This window comes from Suricata suricatta, chromosome 7 (genome assembly GCF_006229205.1).
Source record: "Suricata suricatta isolate VVHF042 chromosome 7, meerkat_22Aug2017_6uvM2_HiC, whole genome shotgun sequence".
In the NCBI taxonomy this organism is placed as follows: domain Eukaryota; kingdom Metazoa; phylum Chordata; class Mammalia; order Carnivora; family Herpestidae; genus Suricata; species Suricata suricatta.
This window is the reverse complement of record NC_043706.1, coordinates 112,615,871-112,627,879: the sequence shown is the minus strand read 5'-3', so window position 1 is coordinate 112,627,879 and position 12,009 is coordinate 112,615,871. Positions and strand designations below refer to the sequence as shown.

Here is a 12,009-nt window from a genome sequence, read left to right as displayed (position 1 = left end):
TCCTGCCAAATGAGCAATGAACTTCAGGCAGCTGGGGCAGGAGACCAGAAGCTCCCCAGGGCTGTACCAGCAGAGATGAAAACCAGCATGCAGGTGGCCTTGTCACCTGGAGATGGATGGCATGTGCAATCTTCGTCATCTTTTTGTAATTTGCCTTTTAAAAAACTCGCTTAATCAAATTCCGAATTTAAGGCATCTGTGAATTAGTAGTGCGCAGTCTCCCTCACTATCACTCCCTTCCCCCAAGCTGGGACTCAGGGAGACCCATGTATTAGCTTTCAAAGCTGTTATGCTCGGTCTAGTACTTAGTCTTACTGGCGCCCTCTAGACCATGAGCCCCTCCAAAGAAGCCCACGAGTTCCACGGGGCTGGCACACAGCATGCTCTCCAAAAACGCCAGATGACTCAATAAGTGTATTGTGAGCTAGATCTCCCCAAAGACACCGAGCTAAACACTCACTAACAAACATCACTAATTAACATGCTATTATTGTCTTCTTTTCAACTATGCAGGTGTTGGACAGAGTTAGTTCTGGATAGAGATTAATTCGAGAATTGGGAGACTCACAAAATAAATAAGCAATTTCCACATGTGTCAAGGAAGGTGTGATAAGACCACCATGTGGACTTTCCAGAAATTTCTGCCTATATGGCACAGATGTGGGCGGGGGGAGTACGTAAAGAAGATAATTATATCTGGTTATTATATTTTTTATTTACAATGTTTTGCTTTTAACACTTTGAATATAATTTTTAAATATAATTGATATTCAGAATAAAATTAACACTTTAAATATTTTCTCTTCTTTTAAGTTTATTTATTTATTTTGAGAGAGAGAGAGAGAGAGAGAGAGAGAGAGAGAAAGAGCATGAACAGAGGGGAAGAACAGAGGGAGGAAACAGAAGATCCCCAGCAGCTTCCTTGAGACACATAACCGACTGAGCCACCCAGGCACTCTGTGCACTTTATGTATTTCCAAAGGAATGATTTAGTCTTTTCCAAAAAAGTCTGTGTCTTAAATGTGATTTTGCATCTCACAGTGATTTTTTTCCCCTGACATCACAGAAGAACAAATATAATTAATTCAGCAAACAATTCTTGAACGTGTACACCATAGAAGTCACTATGCCACACACAATTAAAAACTACAAGCTTCACATAACAAAAAATATGCAGTGGACTAAGTTGTTTACATTCTATTGAGAGCTATATTTATATTACTATCCAATATTTTATTTATATTAAACACTCTTTGAAGGTGGATATACTATATACAGAACGTCTTCAGCCATGCAGTGTTGTATGGTACATCTTAAGTTCCTAATATGAAGGTTGCTTTTGCTCCCAACCCTTTACTTTTAATAAATGACCTTAAACATCATGCTCCAAAAGAAAAACCTTCTAATAGCTTCCAAGTACACTGAAAATAAAGCCTTCCCTTCCCCCAATATGCAAGGCTGGCTCTTATTATCTTGCAGGTGTCAGCCCAAAAGCCTCAAACACAGTGGCGTCTTCCCTGATCCTCAAATCTACAAAACCCAGATGCTGTGATGTCAGACTCCTTTACTTTCCACATCTGAACCTGTCTTGTCTCCCCCATCTAGAATGTACTCTCACCACAACCTTCGTTTTGATCCCTACCCTTTCCCCAGCTGCCAGCCATATTTATGGAATTAATTATTAATTACTACTTAGTTATTACAGAGCTTGAGTTGACTCTCCAATCCATGTCTAATCAGTAAGCAAACAATAGAAGTAAGGGTCATGATTTCCCACGTGGTTTTTTATATTATCATTGTATATGGTGTGCCTCACGTTTGGCAAAATGGGTCATACGTATAATTTAGCAGCAACTCCTGAACGAAGCTCATTGAATGATTTGGTGCATAAATAAATGAAAATAATTTTGTCCAAAATTATTGACTGAGATCCATGAAATAAGATGGAATTATAATGCCATAATCTTCTCCTTCAACTTTTAGAAGAAAACCACAATTATTTTTATTTTAGTTGTGTATTATTTTTTGCAGAAAAATTGCCGTGGTGGAAAGACTGGAAATGGTACTCAAAACCCACCTCAAACTGACTAGTCTAGCAAGCTTAACAGCTCTCTTGCAGTCTTAGGCAATGTTTTTGAACAAAAAAACCCTATTGAGGTCTAGTGAAGATGTAAGTTCTTCCTTCTTATGGAATGAATCAATGTTCATGACTGCGAAAACTAGATATAATGATAGGGCTTATTTTTTGTTTGTTTGTTTGTTGTGTTTGTTTTTGGTTTTGGGGGGGAGGAGAAAATCAGAAGGCTCCAAATATAGGATCTTTGGCTTATTTGAGAGGAATCTGTGTTAACAGAACAGATTTTCTCGGGGGGGAGGCATCTTTAGGGTTTTCATATTTTAGCTGTGACATCACATACCGTGTACTGGCTCAATCCAGTCCAGGGTCACCTGCTGGGAACACAGCCATAAATAAAATAGGCACAAGCTTGCCCTCACTTAGCTTACAGTCCCTCTGAACAGCGTAGGGACTGTGAACATAACTGATACAACACCCCGCTACTAGGAGGACCCAGCCACTGAGCTACAGAGGCAGAGCACGACCAAGTTCACTCTGCAAAGTGGGGCTCTGACACTTCAGGGTCTCAACAGTGTGGTCTGAAGAGCACCCTCACAGGATGTGCATATGACTGGTTTAAAAAAAAATTACTCACCAGCTAATCTTCTCTCTGTCTTGTGCCTCAATCTGCATCATCAGGAACATGTGTAAATACTTTTTTAAAACCTGATTGGTTAATCACAATCGTTTAATAGTTTATGTTATCCAAGAGCGTTTTGGATAAAAAAGAAACAAAGTCTGCAGTTTTAAAAAAAAGCTATTCATTTTTAAATGGTAGCTTTTCTTCTTTAAAAATAAATAAATAGACATGACGAGGTAGTATTTCCATCCACTGTTCACCCCAAGTTCACCTATTCTGAAAATCAGTTTTGCATTTAGTATCAGGAATCTTAAGACACTTGTATCTTTTGACCCAGGAATTAGTCTCCTCCACGGATCTTGCTTTGAGAAGTAATCTGAAATTTGAACAAAGATTTCATCCAAATGCCATTTATAATGCCAGATACTTGGAAATCATCTACAGGTCCAATTTTAAGAGCAGTTAATAAATTGCAGTGTATCCACACAATCAAATATTATACCGACATTAATAAAGCTTGCCTAGAAGTTGAAAAATATCTAGGACATAAGGTTAAGCAAACAGAGCAGGTTGTAACATGTTATTAACTATGGAAATAATTCATTAAAAATGAAGAAGAAAATGCCAAAATATGATGGGTGCTTTGGGGTCATGGGATTTTAGGCAAATTTTCTCCCTGATTTTTTTTATACTTAGTGTATTTTCCAAAGTTTTCATTGGGAGCATTTATCGCTTTTATGATGAGAAGTAATAACAGCCTGGGGTGCCTGAATGGCTCAGTTTGTTGAGCATCCAACTTCAGCTCAGGTCATGATCTCATGGTTTATGGGTTCAAGTCCCACATAAGTCAAGCTCTGTGCTTACAGTTCAGAGCCTGGAGCTGGCTTTGGATTCTGTGCCTCCTTCTCTCTGACCCTCCGCCACTCACACTGTGTCTCTCTTGGTCTCTCAAAAATGACTAACTGTTAAAAAAATTATTTTAATTAAAAAAAAAGAAGTAATAACATCTCTTAAGAAATGCTAAGTAACTCTACCATATTATAAGCTCTGGTATAGGGTGGGGGGTGTTCACACAGCTGATCTGATATGTGGCTTGCCAAGTGAGCCCAAATTTGTGGCCCTTTTATGCCTAAGTCAGCAGAGAGGGAGTACTGAGATTCCTTGGATTCACCCTGCACCTTAGCTCAAAGATGCTGATTCTCAGAAAAGAAAATATTCCTTAGCAGCCGCCAACTATTGGCGCCTCGGTAATTAGCGTACTATCTGCAAAAGAGCCTGCTCCTTCCCAGCACTCTTAGGAGTCTCTGATATTCTCTACTTATTCTAATATCTCTGCCAGCTTTAGCTCAATGTTCTAGAATCATGGGTTTATATTCGGCTCCCCCATTAGATTCTGAAATGCCTTTTTTTTTTTTTTACATTTATTTATTGTTGAGAAACAGAGAAAGACAGAGCATGAGCATGCGAGGGGCAGAGAGAAGGGGACACACAGAATCCAAAGCAGGCTCCAGCCTCTGAGCTGTCAGCACAGAGCCCGATGTGGGGCTCGAACTCACAAGCTGGGAGATCATGACCTGAGCTAAAGTTGGACACTAAACCGACTGAGCCACCCAGGTGCCCCAGATTATGAAATTCTTGAGATCCTTGTCATCCTGACATCCACAGAATCTAGCTGAGTACCTAGTAAACAGCAGCATTTAATCATTGTTAAAGAAACTGTTATAATATAGGAAGAAAATCAACTCCATAACCCCCAGAAGAAACATTCCCTAACCTTCCATTCTTGGAATGGAGATCTTGCTTGGTGTATGGAATCAGAAACACACTGGGATATAATTTCCAGCTTACAAAAGAGCAGAGCCACCCCTGACATCCAGGAGCTAGCCTCGCACTCACAACCAGGCCCAATGTTCTCCTGTCGGACGGAAACAATTTCACAGAATGTCAACACCAGACAGGCCAATCTGTGACCATGACAGTGCAGGACAGGAACAAGATCACTCTGTAATCATATCTGAACACAAACAAAAACATGGATATTGTCCAAAATGACCAATATCCCTCTGACCTGGCTAATGAGTAGCTGCTGCTTCCTTCCCAATAATAGTGTTAGCCTCTCTAGTCTCTAGTCTTGTCTCCTTCTAGATAAAATCTATTCAGATACAAAATCATAAGATTATCCCTGCTTCAACTCAGGGCAAAGCCCTGCTTCTTATTTAAACCTTCTCCCAAATCATATAACACAGCTCAAATCGTAAAATCTTATGATAACTGATTTCTAATGCCCTCTTACTGAGATGCCCCATATCTCCCTATGGTATGCCCCTCCCTTGCTGAAACGAGTAGCAAATCCAACGTGTTCAACCACAGGTAATTCTCGGTGGTCTCTGGCTAGAGAGCACTCTCCTCTCGTCTCTGTTCACACAGACTCATCAGAACTCACTTGCCCCTGGAAACTTCCCTGAATTGGCCTTCTAGGTTTTAGAAGGTACCATTCATTTTAGTTTTCATAACATTTATGTTTCACCGCTGTTAAGTTTGTATTTCAAAATACTAGCTAACACTGTGGTCTTGATTGCTCTCTGAAAATCCTTCTAACTCTAAAATCATATTATTCTATTGTGTTGCTTTAAAAATTTTATGCATGGTTGTTTTACCTCCCCTGATAGGCTAGGAGTTCTCACAAATATGCCTAAAACATATATTTTTATACACTTTCGCATTCCCTTTTCAGTTATCATATATATAGACACACACACACACATACAAAGTCCACTGCACTTAACAAGATCTACAGTCACATGTCTAAGCAGATGTAAGTTTGATCTTGGATTTGTTGGGGAATGACATGATGTCATTCATAGGCTATTAGTAGGCAGTTTCATTTAGAGTATCTTCAAGTAGAGACCTTTATAGCTGGTGTGTGTTCCACATACTTACTGTTTTCAGTATGTGCTAGTGCTCTCCCTCCCTGCCTCTCTCTCTATTGCTCTCTCTCACTCTCTCTATCATATTTCAGGGCAAAGTACCTGTACATATAAAGGTAAATTCAGGCCATGGCAGCTGGCAAAGGTCCCTACCCTTCACCAGAAATCAGTGACTAAAATTAAGCCTTCCAAACATCTGACTTGCTGACGTATCTGTCCTGCATAATGACAGAGATCCTGCACCGAGGGGAAAAAAACCTACTGGATTAGTAAGTTCTCTGCCAAGGCCGGGTATGACCCTGCTGGAGAACCCCCTTCAGATGACCTGCTCCCCCCTCACAATCTGATGACTCAAAGTTTGCTCCCCATCTCCCTTCACAACCACGTGCCCTGCTGACTTCCCCCTTTCTATTGCCCAGACTTGACACTGACCTTGCCTGCCAGGGCTGGGATGACTCCCTGAAGATCCGGAATCAGGTCTAGATTCAGACCGAACTGGGTTTCCATGACAGCAACTTCATCTCCAGTCTGGCTCCAGGAGCTCAGGCAGATCATTTAACCTTTCTAAGCCTCGAGCTCCCAGCTCAATAGAAAAGAAAAAAAAAAAGAGCCGTAATATTTACCCTCCCAGGACTATAATGAAGATTCGGTGAGATTATGTATCTAAGACACATGTCAAATACTCTACAAATGTTAGCTCTTTTCTTTCCTAATGGTGCCTGACAACTAATAGAATCCCGCTTCCCTCTGAGGAGCTACCCGATATATGTTCTTACTGCCTTACAGCAGGAAGGGTATTTAAAGCAGAACAGATGGCAGAGTTCTTGTTCTCAGATCAACAATCAGGCCCCAGGTGTTGTATTGATCTGCCCACCTGTTCAACTTCCTGGTACCACTCCCATCCACATGGGTATCCCATTCTCTACACCCCAAACCCCAAACCAAGAACCTACATGTGTCCTACTCTTACTTCGGGATTCCTGTCCATTTTGTTGCTAAAATGCTCTGCACTTTGGCCTGGATAACCTCTATTACATCCCCTCTGGAATTTCTGTCACTTTGGTTGCCTGTTAGAAGGCTACACCTTCGATTTAACCTCATCTATAGGATGCCCACCATGGGCTTGAGAGGTACTATCACACAGGTTATTAAAGCATGGGTATTTGTTTGGGACTGCCAGGGTTTGAAATCCCAGTGCTACCATGTAATGGCCACAAAATCTTGAGCAAGTTATTACATCCCTAACTTTCAGTTTTCTCACCATGGAGGGCTTTTATGAGATTTAAATCATATAATGATTTTAAAACACATAACACGGGACCTGGCATATAGGTAGGTCCTCAATAAATGTCAGTGCTACGCATATGAAGGTTTTGCCTGTGGGAATGACCACTGGACTCTTTTCTACACAGTTCAGTTGCCATGAACGTACCCACAATCCACAGCCTTTTAACCTACTGGCCCAGTGGGTCTTCCTGGTCTGGTCCTTCCTGATCTGTTTCATCCCACAAATGCTCTGTCTACACAGATGCTCCTTTATCCCGACATAAACCCTTATCAGACTCTCATAAAGACACTTACACATGCTAATATTCTAATTCAGTACCTATAATCTTATGCCTCTCAAGTGGTAACTCTAATCTATGCCTGCTGCCTCTCCTTTGCCCATCCCCCACAAACTCAGTGAATTTCCATGAACAATAGTTCTGTGTTCATCACTTCACCTGTTCAAACTTTTGCTAGATCTATAGTGCCCAAAGTAGGGGATTCCTAATCCCATGATCTCCATATCACTGGAGGTTCTGATAATGAAATCACCAGGGTGGAAGTAAAGCACAGGGATATTTACTAAAAGTATATAGAAATGGATAAATGGTGGGGTCCTCATCTGGCACCTACACCCCCTTCATTAAAGTCTACACATGGCTCGTGTTACTTTGTCATGGGGCTTTGCCTTGGCTGGGAGGAGGGTCCCACTTCGGGAGTTGCTAACTCCACATCATTGTTTAGGGGGTATGTGCGAAAAAAGGAGGGGACAATTCCCCTCAATAATAGACATGTTCTTTTTGATTAGCAGGATCATCAACTTCAGAGAACCACACCTCTATGTGATCTTGGTGGAACTGTCCATCATGGTGCCCTTACCACCCTTTATCTCCCCACCCCACCACTGACACCACATACGCAGCATATGGCATATGATCTAGTTCAAGACTAACATACTGCACTCTCTGATAAGTGTGGAATGATTCAGTGACCACCGAAACAGGGCCAATCAGAGCTCTTCCAGGAAATTTCTACGAATGGAACCTTGAAGGGATAAGACCTCTCTTTTCTATGTCTCAAAGCCCCAAGAATGCAGGCAAGGAACTACTGACAGTCAGCTTTCTAGTACATAGAAAGGGGCCTCAGAAGTTGACACAGAGACAAGTGGAGCTGAGAAATGGGGAGAGAGAGAAAGGACCCCAACAAAGCTGCATGGGTTCTTGCCATGACTGAAGCAAGGTCCATCTTTGGACTTTCCAGTCACATGAGCCAATAAATCCTTTTTTGCTTAAGCTTATTAAAAACAGGTTCCTCGCACATATAATCAGATGAATCCTGACTGCCTCTCTTCACCAAGAACCCGAGAAGGGGTGGGGTAAGGGTGTGGGGGAGCTTTCTCACCCCTGGTGGTGCACTTAATGCTTAGGGCAGAGATGAGGGTGCAGCAGGAGGGAATGTCTAGATGCCCATCTTCACACCTTGCTCACATTCTTATGACTCCTGTGTAATTTCACCTCCAGTGACAATGTTTCCAGAGCATAACTTGCTACTAGAACATATCCTATTAACAGTACAATGTCCCCAAATCCCCACCTTTATATGAGAATTTCTTTTTCCCATCTGCCCTCAAAGCTCTTGGAAGAGTCTTATCAGTGAATCTGTAATAGTCAAATCCTCAGAATTCCTGCTTGGGAAGGTGAGGTAGGGAGGAGGCACACAAAAACAATCAGACTACACATCAACAGTAAGATTCAAGACTTTTCAGGAGGTCTCCATCTCAGAATTGCAGACTTATCTTCCAGATTATAACCTAAATTTTTATTCAGAAATTTAAACCTCCACTAAAATCTGACACTAACCTTGGGACTCTGGCCCATTAACACAGGGTTTCCAAAACACGTTCTAGCATCTCCCATCTCTACAATTCTGCAGAAAGGTAATGAGGCGCACTGATGCAAACGTGCTTTGCAGTATCAGTCCTGGCCTCAGCACCTTTCCGCTCTAATTACCCCTTGAAAATGTTGTGAAAAAACAATTGCCATTATTTGTGACAACTCATAAAAAGCCATCCAGCCACTAAGCAAAAATTGGTATTTATCATTTTATTACATACTATAAGCTTAGATAATCAAGGATGGGCCAGATGCTAGAAGCCCCCTTACTTCCTATGAGCCTCATTATTACCCTTTCCTTGTGCCCAGCATGGTCTCCGGCCTGTCTTCCCCTGACCCAAACTCTAACTGCACCCTTCACACATTACATTCTGATTGCTCCCTCTCAATTCCACTGGAACTCATCATATAACGTTTTGAAAAGAGGACAGAAGATCATGATCCAAAGCCCTCGAACTGCCGATAAGGGGATGGGGGGAGGGGAGGATGAGGAGATGGGGACTCACACAGAGAGGCCAGAGAACATATCCACAGTCAAATCATATTCAGTAGCTTGGACCGGACAACAACTTGGGTTCCCAACTCCCCGTCCAGTGTCCTTTGCAACCCACCGGAGTACACCGGACCCCTGATGCTCAAGGACCATCCCAGGTGCTCAGTGATCTGTGGGACACTCTCCAGCCCTCTCCTCACCATCTTTGGCTCTTAGTGGAGTCCATCGGCTAGCAGGGCACAACGGTTGTCCATCTGTGTTCTCTGAGTGTTTGCACACGTAACAGACCTTAGCGGACGAAACCTGTCTTAAGTCCTAACAAAACTGCAAATCATATACTCCTTGATAAAATGAAGGGTCCATCTCACTGCAGATTTGTTTCTTGGTCTCTACACAAGTTATTTTCCAAATGTGTTTTGCTTGAGGAAGACTCTCTGTGCTGTCTCCTATTTAGGGAGAGTAACAATCAATGAGATTTATTTTAAACCTGCCTTCCCTTTTAGACTCTACATTCTGTTTAGTAAGTAAAGTACACTATTACAACAACTTATTAATTTATCTTCTACATAATTTTGCTTAAGAAATGTAAAAGGTGACATCTGCTTTTATCTTTGTTCTTATCTATTTTCCTAAGCTAAATATGTATTGTTTTTCCTTTGTGCTGAGAATCTTCCAGGGAACTAACGAATTTAAACAATCAACTCAGCTTTACTCCCTGTATGTAGCAATAGTTGTCCTCTTGCCAATAAGCTATTGTCAAAATGCTGAAACCACCCAAGTCTGACTATAGCAATCTAGCCCTTGGAGCATTCAAAAGCGTCACTAAAAATTCTTCCAAGTTACAGTAACAAGTGCCACCATCCTTCGATGCAATGATCTTTCCTGAAGAATCCCTTCTGATTACGGGAGCCTTTGGGATAGCGCATACCTTTACCTGGACCAGACTCAGAAGCAACAGGTAAAGAGCCTTTCTGTGCCAACCGCCTGGAAATCACACACAGAGACTTCCCACGCAAAAACACGCTCTTTCACTGAAGGCTTTCCCAGCCTAGGATACAAAGCTAATTATAACCAGGGTTACAAATTACAGCTAAATCATCCCATAATTATGAACTCTCTAGTAGGACTTGGGTAGAGAAAATCATTCCTAACACTTCAGTATATATTTTTAAGAGTAAAAAAAGAAAATCTCATAACATTAAATAGCTAAGACTCTTCACTATAGTTTCCACTTAATGAAAATATTATTTTCTGTTTGGAAGGACTCCTATTCTTCACTTAAGCTGTTTGAAAAGCATGAAACTACAAGCAGATGCCTCTATATAAACAGTAGCAGAAAAACAAAGGTTTAAAAAGTTTCAAAATTGAGTCTTCTTTTCGCAAAATGGTACTATCTTCTAGTATCAGTAGCCAAATAACAAACTGAAGGTCATTTGATAATAAGTATTTCTATAATGCAAGTCATGACAAACCATCATAACAGAATAGCTTTTACAGGAGCTGGTAATATTTATGTATAAAGCTCCTCAGAGAGTGGACCTCAGAACTTGGTTTCACTGCAAATCTAGAAGAGTTTAATATTCTTACTGACAAATGAGAATAGTTGTCGATTCCTTAAATGTGTTCTATATATACAGTTGTCCGCAAGTATACTTCTGAAGGTCTCCAGAAGAAAGAAAAAGGTTAAAAGACACTTCAGGACAACGTTTAGTTCTGAAATACACCAGACTAAGGTGTACTGGGATCGACCGCAACTAGTAAATTACATACATGCGAAGCATGTGACTTTCCGGCATTACCAGTGCCTGGTACCGAATAATGAATCATTTTTATTACAAATATCACACATATACACTTCTCAGTCAAAATCTAAGGACAGTACATAGACAGAGAGCTCGCACCTACACAATGTGAAAGGCTGGCTTGCACAATTAATTATAGCCTAAGAATGATTAATGAAGCAAATCTTGCAAACCCTAAGCTCTTTTTCCCGAGGACAGACCAGATGACTCTACGGGGAGAAAAGTAATGCTGAATTTGGAGAATAATTGCTTCGCCTCTCCATTTCGCCCCTGTAGATACACCAGATACTGACTTAGGAAACCCCGACTACACTTTGCTCCTGCCAAGGACTACTATAAATTGACGCTGTGGACGTCTTTGCAGAGAATGCTGACTCTCTGGAACGGAGACAAAGGAGGGTGTGTATGTAGCTCGGAGAAACCTAGCCTGGCGCTCCAAGGCTCCGGGCTACCGGAGGCTGCTGCCCCGCAAAGCTGCTCTCGCGCTCTCTGCGCTGGGGAGTCCGAAACTGACGGCGGACTTGGTTCCTTTCCCAAACTTCGGGAGACGGTGTTTACCCCAACTCTGGTGGCTGAAGCAGGGGGCGTGGGGGTGAGGAAGCTCCCCGCTAAGGCTGCTGTGGCCGTGCACCCACCTCCCCGCCCCCGGCAGCACCCTTCCCTTCCCCCTCACCTGTCCTGAGCGCGGGGCCCCAGGGGTCCAGTCGCCTCTCCGGACTCGCACAGCAGATCAGTTGGGACGTCGGGCGCCTCCGGAGACGAGCGAAGGAGGCGGCGGGCTCCGGGGCGTCAGCGGGAATCTCGGCAGCCGCGGGCAGCCGCGGGCTCCCTCCCCATCCCGGCAGGGCTCGGGCAGCGGACTCGGCGCGGTCACCGCGGGCGGATGAGTCAGGCGAGGGGGCGGGCGGAGGAGGGTGGGGGGCGTCCCTAGCC

At 42.6% G+C, this 12,009-nt stretch overlaps 1 protein-coding gene across 1 annotated transcript in view; it reads right to left on the bottom strand.

The window, feature by feature from the left end:
• TMEM200A (transmembrane protein 200A) overlaps positions 1–11,932 on the bottom strand; it is a 76,882-nt gene extending 64,950 nt beyond the window's left edge. The window contains exon 1 of the mRNA XM_029944346.1: positions 11,750–11,932. The gene's annotated coding sequence lies outside the window, so the exon portion shown is untranslated. The remainder of the gene's footprint in view (positions 1–11,749) is intronic.
• Between the last annotated feature and the right edge of the window lie 77 nt (positions 11,933–12,009).